A 17,085-nucleotide genomic window follows, 5' to 3' on the forward strand; every position below is an offset into this window, starting at 1 on the left:
GAGTGAGGTTGATGCCACCTACTGGAAAGGCCTAATAGGTTCTTACTGCCAACTGGCGGAAGACGATGCAGAGACTAAGCTAGGGTTTCACCTATACCAGCCCTTTTTCTCATGGGTTAAGCCCTTAGGTTCAGGGGCTGGCAAGACTTAGAAGAGAGTCTCTGGTGAAGACTAGGGAGCAGTAGACGAGGCAGGTGGCAGAAAAGAATGGTCAGGGCACAGGCTATGGTCAATAACAGGGGTCAGACCAGGTGGGGGCAAGGTAAAACTGAAGACACAGATGGCTGGATGAGGCTGAAGATGTAGGCAAGGCAAGGCTGAAGACATGGAAGGCTGGATGAGGCTGAAGACATGGTCCAAAGCAGCAACTCACACTACCAGGAGGTAGTCGACTTATTGCTGAGGCGCCTTGGAGTTGCACGGCTGGGGTTTAAATACCCAGCCATGTGATGTCATCAAGAAGTGTCAGAGAGCTGGTTTCACGCTGCAGAGCCTTTAAGTGCTGGCGTGCACTGCATGCATACGCCTTTGGACGACCAGGAAAAAGAGGACGGCAGTGCGTCATTGGCCATATGAAGTGGGTATGCCGGGGCCGGTAGGGCTGCGTCAGGTGAGTGCATTGACTTGCAGCGCAGCTGGAGGTTCAGAGGAAGTTCAGAGGTTGTATATGGTTTACTGGATTGACAGGGTGGATCTTCCTCCAAAGGAGATGGGTCAATTTAAGGAATATAAAAATGTCTCCCATGAGGCACCAAGGGGAGTTGTTTAGGGAATTTTAACTGGTAAAGACCTGTGATCTAGTAAACAGTAAAGAATTGGGAGAAAGGGAGGCAAGGAGACATTGTCCTAGTCTGACTTTCCAGTTCTTGGAGTGTCTTTTGGAAGGAAGTGAATCCTTTAGTTGGACAGGCCAGAATATGGATCTGGGTTACCTGACCACTGGGAGAAAGTGGAAGGATTTTCCTTGAGCCATCTACTGAGTTGCAAGTACTATGAACAAGTAATAGAGAGAGGCTGTGAATTCTTCTGAGGCACAGCGGAGAACCTGGGGGGGGGGGGGGGGGCGGCTCTGAGGGCTAATCCTGGAAGAGACATATATATAAGATCTAATTATCTGGAAAAGTAATTTAGCAGGAATATTGATTTTGCATTTTTTTTATCTGGATTTTCCTGTTATTTCTATGATGGTCTTTCTTGTGCACTAGCTAAAACTTGCCTAATTTTCTCTGGCAAACCTTTTTCTATTTGGAACACAACCTTGATGTGGACATTGTTTTATTTTAGAGGTTAGCCGTGCCCAGTAGCCCCCATTCCACAGAATCTCCCCCACCCTGGTTGAGTGAATTCCAGGGCTGCAAAGGTGAGCCCTTGTGAGAGGGTGGTGGTTACAGTCATAAGAGGATGCAGTCAAACTATGCACGGAATACAATAATGAATTTGAGAAATATTAATAAAACGCTTTGTGTGTCGGACTTAAGGGTGAATTTCTAAAGCCCGGAGCATGCATTAATTAGGGGATGCGTGACTAAGTCGGGCTTGCGCGTGCCGAGCGGATTTTAAAAGCCGACCAGATATGCACGTATCTCCCGCAGTGCGCATACCTCCAGAGTTTTCAAAAAGGGGTGTGGGCATGGTCTGGGCGGGTAATGGGCGTTTCAGGGTGTGAACCAGAGTTGTGCACACCGAGGTCCCCTGCTGCATAAATTTCATTCTGCTATGGAGGAGGTGTAAGTTTTAAAATAAAGAAAACCTGGCAGATCTTCAGGGTTTTAAGGGCCAGAGCGTAGTGAAGGCTATTAAACTAGGGAGGGGGGGTTTGGAGGGTCTCTCTTAACTGGGAATGACGTCAGCGTGCACCCCTTTTAAAATACCCCAACTTACGTGCTAGAAGCGGGATTTGCGCGCACATGCGTATACCCACTTAAAACTTGGTGAACATGTAAATGCGGCCAGAATATTTTATAGCACGCACTCATATGTTATAAAATGGCCACCTCCCTGGGCGCAGGCCAACATATTTATTTATTTATTTAAAATAATTTATTTCCTTCACCCTCCCAAACGCCGGTTTGAAAGTTACCATCCCTGTGCTTAGTTATCTGTCTCTAAATCTATTGAAGCATCAAGAAAGAAAATGGTTTTGATCTGGTTATATTCTTTATGGGGATATTGGAACATTGACAGGGCATATGTTTTACCTTCAGGCTTTGCGCCAGTTCTCAAAATAACAGTAGGCGGTTCTTTTGGCTTGAAACTCGCCGTACAGTGGTCACATGGGCCTGCTTTTTCTGCAGTCAGAATTTTGTTCGAAAAATCTGCATGCAGATTTGAAAATACGAGCTACGCATTCCTTTCTGTGATTTAAATGCACCCCCAGGAACATCTCCTACCTCTGTGTGTGGCTAAAAGTCCACGTGTTGTAGAGCAACTTAACAGCATTAAGGATGGAGAGTTTTTCTGACTGCTGATTAATGCACATAAAATTCTCTGAATATTAGCCTCTGTTTTTATTTATTCAACCTTTATATATATATATATATATATATATATATATAAACATTCATGTATTAAATATAGTATATATAAACATTCATGTATTAAGATATTCAAGTAATACTATATTAATTATTTTTTAATTTTTTAATCTATTTTTAATAAACATTTATTCACACAATTTTGTAGACAGCAATAAAACATTTCCATAACATGCTGGTGAGCAATTAAAATGAACACATCTGAAACATCTAGAAAACTCAACCGAATGCAAATAGTGCATTTAAAAAATAGTCCTTACCATATACTACTCAGGCTGATGCAATACAGTGCGCTCGGCTGAGTGAACAACTTTACCGGTGCTTGGATGCACATTATGGACATGCATCCAAAACCCCTGATGCAAAAAACACGCATCCAAACAAGCACAAAGCTAATAGTGCTTATCTCATGTAAATTCATGTTGATGAGGCTATTAGCTATTACCCCCGATGCACAAAAAAAAAATGTGCCCAATCTGCACATTTTTACTCTCAAAAATTAATGCCTGCACTGGAGCAGGCATTGATTGAGGAGCTCCAAAAGTATACAGGAAAGCAGAAAATACTGCTTTTCTGTAGTTCCTCTGATTTAATATCGTGGCGATATTAAGTCGGAGGAACCTAAAAAAGGAGAACAGAAAAAAAAATTGTGTTACCGGCGGTCAGGTTAGGAAAACAGACACTCAATTAACAAGCGTCCATTTTCCTAACCCATTGCTGTGCACAAGTTAAGAAAAAGGACGCTCGTAAAAATAAGCATCTGTTTTCCTAACCCGCTGACAACTATCTCTCCTGGGCGCTCGATGCCAAAGAGGCGCTAGGGCCGCAAAATTTTCCTTAGCACCTCCTTTCTACTGCAGTAGCCCGTTTAAATATTAAATTGGGCGCCCGGGAGAGGTAGATCAACATGAGTTGAGAGTGGACACCCAATCATGTGCGCCCGTTTAACAGGCAGTGATACTGTATTTAACATCAATGTCCTTTTATGAAAATAGAGCTCAATGATTCTCATGCTGAGGAGCAAATCAGTTCCTTGGGAATTCCAAGGAAATATCACAAAAATGGGATGAAGAAAGTTGCACTGCAAAATCCATTCGTTCCTCGATAAAGGCCTCTGTTTTGCCCGGTAACATAGTTGTCAGGAGGAAGAGTTTATATGAAGAAGGTGATCCCTCAGTTAGTATTCAGAGGGCACCAGATGTGTCACAAAGTGAAATCTTATGCCAGTGGGTTCACCTATAAGGATTTTAGAAAACTCAGCCTTCCTTCTTCATGCTTAAGCATTCAGAAATCAATTGAGGCTGAGCATGCCCAATCTCAACAAAGCTCTGAGCGAATCACAAAACCCCTATATCTGCCAAATGCATAGGTAACAACACAATTTTACAAATTTTATACAAACTGTACCACAATAAAACCCACTCTAATACCACCCATCATGTATGCATGTATTTAATTTATTTATCTAAAAACATTTCTAACCCGTACGATCCTGCCTTCTCAGTGGAGAGCAATAAACGCGTACAATAACCCATGCAGATACCACTCACCACCTCCCTTCACACACTTAGTCAATGGCCAATCCAACACAGGACTCAAAACACAGACTGAAAGAGCCACACCTTCAGTTTTTTTGCAGAAGGTCAAATAATTCTGTCCAATATGCAGATCCTCTGATAAAAGGTTCCATAAACAAGGCGCAAAATAGCTAAACACTCAATGCCTTGTGAGTGTTAAAGCTCCCATCTGCCAACCCGGGCCATGTTAACAAAGGGGGTCATTCATCAAATTGCGATGTGGCCTAATCACGTGTGTTTATAACTCTCTACCGCACGCGATAACTACCGCATAGAGGCAGTAAGATTTAAATTAGGGAAAGGGGCGGGATTTGGGTGTGGAAAAAAAAACATTTTTTCCGGTAGTGCTGGCAGTAATGCCAAAAATAACACCACCTTTTTCAGTGGTGCTATAGGGGCGATAGTGTGCGGCGCGGCAGCAACAGTGACGGGCAAAAATGCGCTGCTACGAGGTGGCCGGCTGCACACTGTCGACCCCGCCCCTTTTATTTTTCACGAGTCATCATTCCATTCTAATCATCATGGAATGAAGAATCCCCCAGAAAGCTTGTTGTGAGGAACAAAGCATCCTCGTAGGTCTTTAATCTGCTAGTAAAGGAAGCAGTACTGAGTGATAGAAAAAAATGTAAAATGTGGATGTGTTTTAGAATACAAAGTGATATTTTTGTGAAACATCATCATAATGTAGTAAAGAAAAATATAGTCCCATATTAGATGCCGTGAAGCAGGGTTTCCCCAGAACAGGATTTTGCTTTTACTGGGGCTTGTTTGGAGCAGAAGAGTGACAAAGCAGGAATGTTGTGTCCTTCCTTCCTCTTAGAATAAAAGAAAAAGGTGAGATCCAGCAGGATGGAACAGGTTGATTCTCTGTGACACACTCAAGATTGGTGGATCAAAGGTATCAATAATCAGGGCATTAAACTCTGACTAGTAGCACGGTATAGGTAGAAAAGCTGGTTGACAGCAAAACCTTATCTGCTGCAGTATAGTGACAGCGTAAATGTCTGTCTGTTCCTCCCTAGTGAGAGTGGGTGGTCTGTCTAGGCTATGACTGTAAATGGTATGAATTTTACTTACTGATGCATTTCTATGTTGGGAAGTATTTTAGGTTTTGCAATTATATTTTACTGCTGTATTGTATTATGCTATGTATGAATTATTTACTAATGCATTTTTATGTTGGGGGGAGTATTTTATATTTTATTTACTGCTGTATGGCATTATACCATGTTCGAATGAATTATTTACTGATTTATATGTTAGGTATACATTCTTTAATGTGATTTATTTTTGTATTTTACTGCTCTATTATTAGCTTGATGCTGTATTTTTATTGTTATATTGCATGATCTGCTTTGGGTCAAGCTTCTGTTTTGAGGGAGGCAGTATATAGTATAACATTTATATTTAGAGTAGAATTTCATTTTACATACACTTTCTTTCATACAAAAGGAACACAAAATTTTACAATGCCTAAATCGTGGAAACTGTTATAAAGAATAAAATCACAGAACATTTAGATAGACATGATTTAATGGGACACAGCCAGCATGGATTTACCCAAGGGAAGTCTTGCCTCACAAATCTGCTACATTTTTTTGAAGGCGTGAATAAACGTGGATAAAGGTGAACCGGTAGATCTGGTATATTTGGATTTTCAGAAGGCATTTGACAAAGTCCCCCTTGAGAGGCTTCTAAGAAAACTAAAAAGTCATGGGATAGGAGGCGATGTCCTTTTGTGGATTGCAAACTGGTTAAAAGACAGAAAACAGAGAGTAGGATTAAATGGTCAGTTTTTTCACAGTGGAGAGCCTCAGGGATCTGTACTTGGACTGGTGCTTTTTAATATGTTTATAAATAATCTGGAAAGAGGTACGATGAGTAACTTGATGAAATTTGCAGATGATACAACATTATTTATAGTTAAGTCACAAGTGGATTGTGATAAATTGCAGGAGGACCTTGCGAGACTGGAAGATTAGACATCCAAATGGAAGATGAAATTTAATGAGGATAAGTGCAAAGTAATGCATATAAGGAAAAATAATCCTTGCTGTAGTTACACAATGTTAGGTTCTATCTTAGGAGTTAACACCCAGGAAAGAGATCTAGGCGTCATAGTGGATAATACATTGAAATCGTCGGCTCAGTGTGCTGCGGCAGTCAAAAAAGCAAACAGAATGTTAGGAATTATTAGGAAGGGAATGGAAAATAAAACGGAGGATGTCATAATGCCGCTGTATCGCTCCATGGTGCGACCGCACCTTTAGTACTGTGTACAATTCTGGTCGCTGCATCTCAAAAAAGATATAGTTACACTGGAGAACGTACAGAGAAGGGTGGCCAAAATGATAAAGGCAATGGAATGGCTCTCCTATGAGGAAAGGCTAAAAAGGTTAGGGCTGTTCAGCTTGGAGAAGAGACGGCTGAGGGGGAATATGATAGAGGTCTACAAAATCATGAAAGGACTTGAACAGAGAAATGTAAATCAGTTATTCACTCTTTCAGAGACTAGAATGACTAGGGGGCACTTCATGAAGTTAGCAAGTAGCACATTTAAAATAAATCGGAGAAAATTCTTTTTCACTCAACGCACAGTTAAACTCTGGAATTCATTGCTAGAGGATGTTGTTAAGGCATATAGGGGCAGATTTTCAAAGGCTACACGCGTAACCCGAGAAAATCTGTCCCTGCGCACGCCAAGCCTATTTTGCATAGGCTCGGCAGCGCGCAAAAGCCCCGGGACGCACGTATGTCCCGGGGCTTCGAAAAAGGGGCGGGTCCGGGGACGTGGTGGCGGTCCGGGGGTGGTCCCGAGTCCTCTGGCACAGTGGTCTGTGCCGGGGGATGGTGCGCCGGCACGCGCAAGTTACAGCCTGCCTCGGGTAGGCGTAACTTCTGAAACAAAGGTGGGGGGGATCTGGTTAGGGCTGGGGGGTGGGTTAGATAGGGGAAGGGAGGGGAAGGTGGGGGGGGGGGAGTGGTAGAAAAGTTCCCTCTGAGGCCGCTCCGATTTTGGAGCGGCCTCGGAGGGAACGGAGGCAGCCTGCTCGGCTTGGCGTACGTAAGTTGCGCAATTGTGCACCCCCTTGTGCGCGCCGACCCAGCAGCGCGCGCATGTTATAAAATCGGGCATAGACTTGTTCGCACCGGGTTGCGCAAACAAATCTACGCCCGCTCGCAGGTTTAAAGATCTGCCCCATAGTGTAACTGGGTTTAAAAAAGGTTTGGATAAGTTCGTGGAGGAGAAGTCCATAAACTGCTATTAATCAATAGGGAAAAGCCACTGCTTGTTACCAAGATCAGTGGCATGGGAGCTTTTTAATGTTTGGGTACTTGGCAGGTACTTGTGACTTGGATTGGCCACTGTTGGAAACAGGTTGCTGGGCTTGATGGACCCTTGGGTCGGACCCAGTATGGCATGTTCTTATGTATATTCTTATAAATTTCATGCACAGAAATAAATTATAACAAAACAAAAAATATATATATAAAATGATGCCTTTTTATTGGACTAATGTAATACATTTCTTGACTAGCATTAGAGAGCTAAAACTCTCTTCTTCAGGTCAGAATTTGAAATTGAAGAATTAGCTCTCAAAAACTAATCAAGAAATGTATTTAGTCCAATAAAAAGATATCATCAGATATATTTTTTTGTTTTTCTTAACTTTATTTCTGTGCATTCAACTGGACTTTGTTTCATGGCAATTGGCATAATTGTATGATAAAGAATTTTTGTGCATTCTGTCTTTATGAGGTGGTGTCCTGAATTTGCAGATCTTGTATCCCGATCGCAGAAGACATTGCCAATGTGGCATACTTCTCTAGCTGCACAGAAATACGCCAGACTTTCTCTACGTTTCTGCATGTTGCGTTATGACTAACGAGCTCCGTTAAGCACGTTTGGCTTTGCAAGATAAGATGTGCAGCTCTGGTATGTAATGGTGGAGCATATTTTAACATGATGGCATGTAATGTATTTAAGAATTCTGGTCTTTTTTTGTATTCAGTCTCTCATTTTCCAAAATTGTAAGGGAAGTTTTTATTCAAGCTAGATATTTCACTTGGATGCAGCTCCATCACCGCTCTCTACATTAATGGTGGGGGTGGAAGGGAATTAGAACCAAGAGCTAAGAGAAACAGATAAGTATGAGAGAAAAAATGAGGGAAGCTTGCTGGGCAGACTGGATGGGCCATTTGGTCTTCTTCTGCCGTCATTTCTATGTTTCTATGTTTCTATATTCTAACATAAAGAAAGTCAGTGAGGCGATGCAACACCACCATGTTCAGGTCTTACAGAATATTTCAAAAGTATACAAGATTGTCCCATTTTGCAGCATAGGAATATATTTTTTTCTAAATGTTTGCCAATTTTTTCCCCACACTGAATCCCTCTGAAGAGTTAAACTGGCTTGAACTTTGAAAATCCCCCTCAATAAAAGCAAATCCAGTGGCTGGGAGCTGGGGCTTCTCAGACCTGTTGTGGGAACCCTACAGCCAGTTGGATTTTCAGGACATCCACAATGAATAGGCATGAGATAAATTTGCATACACTGGGAACCCACTATATGCATATTTTTTCTCATGCATATTAATTTGGATATCCTGATTATTAATGGTTAATGCAAACAACTACAACCCCAGTCTATTACCACCAATTAAAACATTTGCAACTGTAAATAGTTACTCTGGGTGATTTCTCTAAACAGAATGCAATTACAAAAATGAATGTACGGTATCATGCATGTACACATCTGCGTTCTAGAACTAAACTGAAAGATGGAAAATATCAATTTCTAACACATTATGCTCTCATTAAGATCATTTCTTGGGTTCTTAGAGTTAACTACTGTTTCAGTATGTGTGAAAAACATTGACTTACATAGAAACATAGAAACATAGAAATGACGGCAGAAGAAGACCAAATGGCCCATCCAGTCTGCCCAGCAAGCTTCACACATTTTTTTCTCATACTTATCTGTTTCTCTTAGCTCTTTGGTTCTATTTCCCTTCCACCCCCACCATTAATGTAGAGAGCAGTGATGGAGCTGCAGACTTGAAGTGATGAATAAAAAGACTATTGAAATACTTAGTTGTACTAACAGAGCTAATAGGTCTGAGGGAAATTTTCAAAATTGTCATTTTGTATCTATGCCCAAAAATGTCTTTAGGACAAAAAAATCATCTTTTTTTGGTCCATTCCTTTTTCAGCATGGAATGAAGATGTATCACCACTGAGGCATCCCTGTCTGGATTTCATGGGGAGAGCTTCTTATTGACCAAATTTCAGTTGACTAGGATGTTAGCAGATAACACAAGATAAAGGAAAGTTGCAGAGAGGGGAAAAAGATAGTTTTAACAGCAAAACCAAGACAGATGGGGTTATATCATGAAACATCTGTAAAGAACAAGGATGTTTCTTATGCATACTCACTGTGGATATACTGAAAACCAGACCTATACAAAGGTCTGAAGAACTGGAGTTCAGAACTCCTGCAATGCTGATGCTGCCCATGGCATCTCTGAGGGGCTGATCCATGAATCCACCACCCTTTGCGTTATTCCTGGATCTACCTCCTCAGGCTGACTTTTTTTTTTTTTAATGCGGTACATTCAGGTAGTTGCTTTCACTATACTAGAAAAGGGCTTCCCAAGCCTGTCCTGGGGACCCCACAGCCAGTCGGGTTTTCAGGATATCCACAATGAATATTGATGAGAAAAATTTGCATACTATGGAGACTCAGTATATGCAAATGTATCTCATGCATATTCATTATGGATATTCTGAAAACCAGACCTGTTTGTGGCACTTCAGGACCAGAGTTGCATATCCCCCTGCTACATAAGGAGTATCACACAATGGTGGATAACTTTCATTTCTCTGGACTTTGAGAGATATAACCATCTGGTAACACAGAAACATAGATTATGATGATAAATTATTTATTTATTCACTCTTATATTCCACTGTTTCCACAATGTTCAATGCAGAATAAGGACTGTAAGACCTGTTTTGCTTGTTCAATTTAATTTTTCTTCTACAAATTCTTTTCTTCACTCCTCCCTCACCAAGGCTGTGTTCTTGACACTTTTTGACTTGCTCCTTAGTAAAACAACTTGAGTCATCTCTACCCTGTATAGAGTGAATCAGTTCCAGGGGAAAAGTCTCTTGAGTGACCAGGGTACAAGTACTGTTCCCATTCTGGAGTACAAACAGTTCACTTTAAATCCATCTGCACCCTGAAGAGAAAAGGGAGGGTGAGATTTTCTAAAATTTTTACATGGATAAAATTGTCCCTCCCTCACCCACACTTAAAGGTTAATTTTAAAAGTTTGGCGTGCGCCAAAACTTGGAGATCCGCACACAAGTCAGGCCTGCACGTGCCATGCAGATTTTAAAAGCCACCCAAGGATGCGCCTATCTCCCGCTGCGCGGACCAGTAAAACATTTGCAAAAGGGGGCAGAGATGCGCGTATGTTCTAAATGACCGCATCCTGGGCGTGGGCCAACGCATGTACGCACATGTGTGCCCACGCGTCTGTTTAAAAGTTACCATTCCTGTGTGGATAAAAGGTAAGGGATGTGCAGCCAGAAACTATTTGTTTTTGTTTTGTTTTATTTTAATTATTCGGTTTGATTTTTTCGCTTCATTTTCGTTTTAGTGCATAGGATAATAGGGCATAGTAATAGGATGTGTGCAGTTTCAGAGAGAGAGAAAAACAGAAAAGCATGATGGTAGAAAAAGACCATATGACCCATCTAGTCTGCCCATCCATCCAGTTTATCTAACCTTGTGATTCCCATCACTGCCTTAGAGATTCTCTATATTTATCCCATGCTTTCTTGAATTCAGATACCATTTTTGTCTCTATTATCTCCACTAGGAAGCCATTCCATGTATCAACTACCCTCTCTATAAAGAAATATTTCCTAAGAAGACTCTCGAGTCTATCCCTTTTCACCCTTATCCCATGCCCCTCTTTCTAGAGCAGTGGTTCTCAGCCATTTTTTGGCCGGGAGACACCTGACAGATGGTTCTCACATGCGTGACACACTGAACATGTGACCATCACAGGCTAAATATAAACATGCACTCTGCATCCATAGGAACCTCCCAGTAATGAGTGCAGAGCAGATCTAGGGCATTACCCTGTACAACTCGCCATACAAAAAAGATATTCTGGTTCTGATGACATCTCAGTAAATGCAAAAAAACCTCTCTTTACTACTAGGCACAATAGCCTACCTTATGAAAAGACAGTAATTTACCACTAATAAGAACATAAGAACATAAGAAATTGCCATGCTGGGTCAGACCAAGGGTCCATCAAGCCCAGCATCCTGTTTCCAACAGAGGCCAAAAACCAGGCCACAAGAACCTGGCAATTACCCAAACACTAAGAAGAACCCATGCTACTGATGCAATTAATAGCAGTGGCTATTCCCTAAGTATAATTGATTAATAGCCATTAATGGACTTCTCCTCCAAGAACTTATCCAAACCTTTTTTGAACCCAGCTACACTAACTGCACTAACTACCTTCTCTGGCAACAAATTCCAGAGCTTTATTGTGCATTGAGTGAAAAAGAATTTTCCCCGATTAGTCTTAAATGTGTTACTTGCTAACTTCATGGAATACCCCCTAGTCCTTCTATTATTCGAAAGTGTAAATAACCGAGTCACATCTACTCGTTCAAGACCTCTCATGATCTTAAAGACCTCTATCATATCCCCCCTCAGCCGTCTCTTCTCCAAGCTGAACAGCCCTAACCTCTTCAGCCTTTCCTCATAGGGGAGCTGTTCCATTCCCTTTATCATTTTGGTTGCCCTTCTCTGTACCTTCTCCATCACAACTATATCTTTTTTGAGATGCGGCGACCAGAATTGTACACAGTATTCAAGGTGCGGTCTCACCATGGAGCGATACAGAGGCATTATGACATTTTCCGTTCTATTAACCATTCCCTTCCTAATAATTCCTAACATTCTATTTGCTTTTTTGACTGCTGCAGCACATTGAGCCGACGATTTTAAAGTATTATCCACAACAAATAAGATTGATACAAATGCCTACATGCTAGTAAAATACCTCACCTCGGTCACACACCCAGAACTGACCTTCACCAAGTACAGAAAAACCACAAATTATAAATATGGAGACAGAAACTGGAATGGAAAACAAACAAAGCGACTCTGCATTCAGTGTGAACCTGGAGAAATGGAAAGAGAAATATAGCACCTAATAGATTCTCAGGATTTGCAATAATGCACACAAACTAACTCGCACAAAGTTACACCTGTATTATGGAACACACTCAAACAGTAACAACCCTATCTAAGAAATACAACTAATAAACCAGGCCCTAAACACTAAAACATTTCCTATTGGGAAAACAGAATAAGCCAAGCTGCTATAGAGCCCCACACAGAAATAATTGTAAAGCTATATTAAAAATGTTACAAAACAGCTGCTGAACAGAATAATATCCAACAATTAAAAACTCCTAAAAATTATTAAAACATCCAAATAGCAATAAAATATTTCAAAACAGCAGCATCGCATAATACCCAATAATTAAAATGGCAGTCAATCAAGAAAAATAAATTTTAAAAGCCACCTTTTACTTACCCTCTCCAGCAACTCTCCTACTCTTTTCCCTTCCAGGCCAATAGCACTCACCAGAAGCAGCAAGGGCTGCTGAAGCTCTGTCCTCACAGTCCTCTTCACACTCACACACACACACACACACACACACACACACACACACACACACACACTCTCTCTCTCTCTCTCTCTTCCTGACCAGTCTGTCTCTCTCACACAGAAACACATCACCTCCCTGACCAGTCTGTCTCTCAATCACACACATGCTCTCTTATTTACAAGCTCTCAATCACACACAAGCTCTCACTCATTCACACCCACAGATACAAGCTCTCACCAAAAACCTCTTCTTCCTTCACTACAGGAATGGTCTCCAGTTCCGCCGCGGCTTTACTCTGGTGGGCCTTCTTTTTTCGCCGCTACGGGGATGGGCTCCCGTAGAGGCCTCGGTCGAGGTTGGGTTTCCTCTTCACTGCCATGGGGATGGGCTCCCATGGTGGCCTCGGTCGGGGTCAGGTTTCCTCTTCACTGCCATGGGGATGACCTCCAGTGGTGGCCTTTGAAGTCCCCCATGCATATTTTAAACACACATTCTTTGCACTTGCTTCTGTGGGTAGAAAAAATACCCACATTCTTCTGCCAGTCCACATTTTGAAAAGGAAACCCCCACGGTGAAAATTTGCTTGCATTGTGTGCATTCTTTAAATGTGCCTTCTATTTTCCCTTTTCTCCCTCCCTGTCTTCCCACGTGCTGCCTTCGTACTGGGGTTGCTGGCGAACAGGTCCCCCTGACAGGCCAGGTCAGTTTCTGTCTTCAGCTCTATTGTGGGAGCTCTCATGCCAGCTGCTTTTCCTGTATAAATTGTAGCATTCCCACAAGCAAGATAGAAGTATATATAATTTTTGTAGATAAATTTAGCAATGTGCATTTTGTTAGCCTATGAGTAAGCGCAGCGGGCTACCAGCCGCGATGTGACAAGTCTCAATTCTTTTGTCTGTGTCACTGGGGGCTGTGTTTTTTTGTAACCTACCTCTCCTTCCTTCTGGGTGATGCGCTGAATAGGAAGCAGTGGGGGACTTGTTCCTGTCACAGAATAACGCCATAAGAGCTGCTTTTAAAACAGGCTATCAGCTTGCCAGTCTCTCGACTATTCCTTTGTTTTGGTGCTTTTTTATTTTTGGCTGGCTTGGACTATTTCACATACTCCAGCTGCGTTGTTTTCAACACGGGAAGTGGCAATGGAACAAAACAAGACCTCCCCCCCCCCAAAAAAAATTGTTAAAAACCCAGCAAACTAATTTGTCCAAAATTGGGTGGCACGGGGGAGTTTCATCGTGCTGTGTGATGATCAATTTATGCATTGTCTTTAAAAATGCCCCCGGGACAGCAGTGAGAGCACTGTGAAGCATGAGGAGTGACGTGCACTGCCGGGATGTCAGACAACCTTGCAGTTTTTACAGCGCCGTCCTCGGATGAGTTTCAAATGCATTCTGTTTGATTTGATTTTCTTTCTCTTTTTTTTTTTTTTTGACCCATTAGTTTCTGGTTTCTTCTTTTCTTTCTTTCCCCAGCTCAGTTGGAACCAGTCCTGGGATCCTGGTGCCATGAGCTCTCATTCACAGCTATCTGGAGATTTCTCCCCCCACCCCCCCTATTTTAGCAGACCCTCCCTAGTTTGGGTGTCGCAATCACGATCCTGAGGCCGGGAACCGTGCACCAGATGTCCTTTTAGAACCTTACGGTATGGGCTCTAAATTCGGCCATCAGTGTCACTCTTAATGATGACCATGACCCCCACCCCCTTCCGGGTGCTGCCCTCCCAGCATTCCCAGCCCCTGCTGACCTAAGGGGAGGGGTGAAAGACCTGATCTGAAAATCCTATCCAGGCCCCTCTGCTTGGCAGAGCACAGAAAAGCCGCCAAGACACCGGGCCAGTCCCATTCTATTTGATTTTTAAAAGTTTGAAAATTCTCTTTATGGATTTCTGCCTCATATAATTCACCTTTCAAAGCAAATGTTCTTTCCAATGCCACTTCTATTTCGTATTCCTTGATGCTGCTAGCTCAGAGCACCAGAAGTCGTACGATCTTAGTGACCATTGGATAAGCTGCTAATAAATAATGGGCAAGGATTTGGTTTTTTTTGTTTTGTTTTGTTTTTTTTATTGCTACTGGATTTCTACCATGGTGTCTGCAAAGCTTAGCAGCTATGTAGTGAATATTTGTTAAGCTGCTTTGCGGCAAGATAGCTGGCTGCTAGCTTTAGGAAAAGTTATGGCTGAAAATGGTCTTCAGTCCCTAGCCAGATTTAGGCCTTCTAGCCCTATGCACAGAGGGAGCCACCTGACTGGTTGAGCCAGCAGCTACTGCTGAAAATCCGCACTAGCCAGCTCAGTTTTCCTGACCCTAGTCTCCTAATCAACCACACTTCCAGGACTGCCCACCTTTTGGGCACTAAATACAGCTAGCTAGTGAACATAAGTGGCTATATTTAGCAGCTCCACAAAGAAAACATTGCAAAAGCTTGCATACAGATGGCTGGCTCTCAAAGGGAACCAGCTGGACCCTTTTGAAAATCCATCCCTTCACGTGTAATGTCCCACTGGCCACGGTGCCCACCCATGGACGGTGTCCCCATACCTCCGTGCAGACCTCAGCCTGGGGCAGGCCGCACCTCTGCTGCCGGCGTCTCTGGAAGAGCACCAGCCGAGGTTTAAAAGGCCGATGGCGGGGAAACTACGATCGGCACCTGTGGATGACATCACCACTTCTCCCTATTTAAACTCCAGCTGTGCTCCGTCCAGATGCCTCAGCTTCAGGTCCTGCTGCAATTCGTTGGAGCCTAGCTGCCGCGTTCCTGATCTTCGTGTCCCCACCTTGCCTTGTCGTTCCAGTTTTTTCTCTTCCTTGCATGCCTTGTCGTGTCCTGCGGTCCCTGCCTTGTCTCTTTGCTCCTGCCTCCCTGTCCATCCCCCTTCAGATGGTCTCTGCTTGCTGACCTTGACCGGGAACACGATTCTGATACTGCCGCCTGCCCTGGCTTTGGCTTGGACCTTGACTCCACTACCTCGCCTGTCGTGACTTTGGCCGGCTCTCTACGTCCCCATGGCTCAGGCAGCAGTGGCCAAGCACTCAGAACTCCCTGTCTGTGTCAACGTGGCTAGCTACTAGCGTATACCGGTCACCAGTTTGTTTGCTTTTTTTAACTTAATAATGATGGCAGAAAAAGATCAAATGGTCCATCCAGTCTGCCCAGCAAGTTTCTTAGGATAGTAAATGCCGCCCCTTCTGGTTACCCCCAAACCTTATGTTAAGTGCAGTAATATTTACAATCAAAACAAAGCCACTGTCAGACCCATAACAAAATTACTGCAAGCAACATTTTTACAGGGTGAGCAGCCTTTTTGATAATTCATACAGTGCTGACACCACTTGCTCCTGAAAGCACTATATTTCTGAAACTCTGTGCTAGTCTCCTTTGAAATGAAATTAGTTGCCTTTTTTCACTTGTCAGAAGTACTATGAAGCAAAATAATTCTAAACTGCTAATATTGTATCCTATATGGCATGTTCTACACTGCAGAGGAAAGTATCATTTTTTCTTCTTCTCTGAAATGCATTTAATGGACCTAGGCCAATGCAAATTCAAAAACACTTTATCTGCCAGTAGAACGTTTACAAATCCCCCTTTTCAGTGCATTGATGATGGTGGCTTGCATAAAAATATTGTTACCAAAATATATTTATTCATAAACATTTATAATCCACCAGCCTTAAAACCTTACCCTCAGCAGATTGCAGTTAAAACAACAGTCACGCACAGACCCCATATAGAAAATAGCATTAAAATGTAAGTATTCTCCTGTACATTCATAACTTTAAAAATAGGTGGTAGAATCCTATAATAAAAACTACCTTTTACATCCATAATAAAAATCCCTTGCACATCAAGGAATTATTCATAATTAGTTCAGTTTTTATTCTAAATTCTGGTTTAAACAAGGGTCTTTCCTGAGCTTAGACTGACTGATAACTTTCCCGGGCCAGATTGCATAGCCTGTACGGGAATTCAACATGGCACTGGAATTGGCATTCTTACTTTTGGAAGAGGAAGCCTTGGATCATTCATGTCCAGAGTAGACGAGGATCACAGTGGTTTCATTTGGAAGATGACACTGTGTTGGGGAATGTGTTCTCTGATGGCTGCCCATGAAGCGTTCTCCTCACCGAATCACAATAGCACTTCTGTCTCTGCCAACATCTTTGCTGTTTCCCATTCAACTATAAGCCAGGCTTGATTGTAGTTGCCAGGCGAACCATTTGCCTTCTCTCATAAGGAGCTACAGTGGTTCAATAGAATAGAA

The 17,085-nt window shown here is 42.5% G+C and overlaps 1 protein-coding gene and 1 long non-coding RNA gene across 2 annotated transcripts in view; one reads left to right on the forward strand and one right to left on the reverse strand.

Annotated features, from left to right (window-relative positions):
• WSCD2 (WSC domain containing 2) overlaps window positions 1-17,085 on the forward strand; it is a 386,410-nt gene that overhangs the window by 28,917 nt on the left and 340,408 nt on the right. The gene's annotated exons all lie outside the window — the stretch shown is intronic.
• Window positions 16,462-17,085, reverse strand: part of LOC115073165 — a 423,208-nt gene continuing 422,584 nt past the window's right edge. Inside the window, exon 7 of the long non-coding RNA XR_003851940.1 lies at window positions 16,462-17,061. This is a non-coding gene — a long non-coding RNA (uncharacterized LOC115073165). The remainder of the gene's footprint in view (window positions 17,062-17,085) is intronic.

Source organism: Rhinatrema bivittatum, chromosome 11 (assembly GCF_901001135.1).
Source record: "Rhinatrema bivittatum chromosome 11, aRhiBiv1.1, whole genome shotgun sequence".
Lineage (NCBI taxonomy): Eukaryota > Metazoa > Chordata > Amphibia > Gymnophiona > Rhinatrematidae > Rhinatrema > Rhinatrema bivittatum.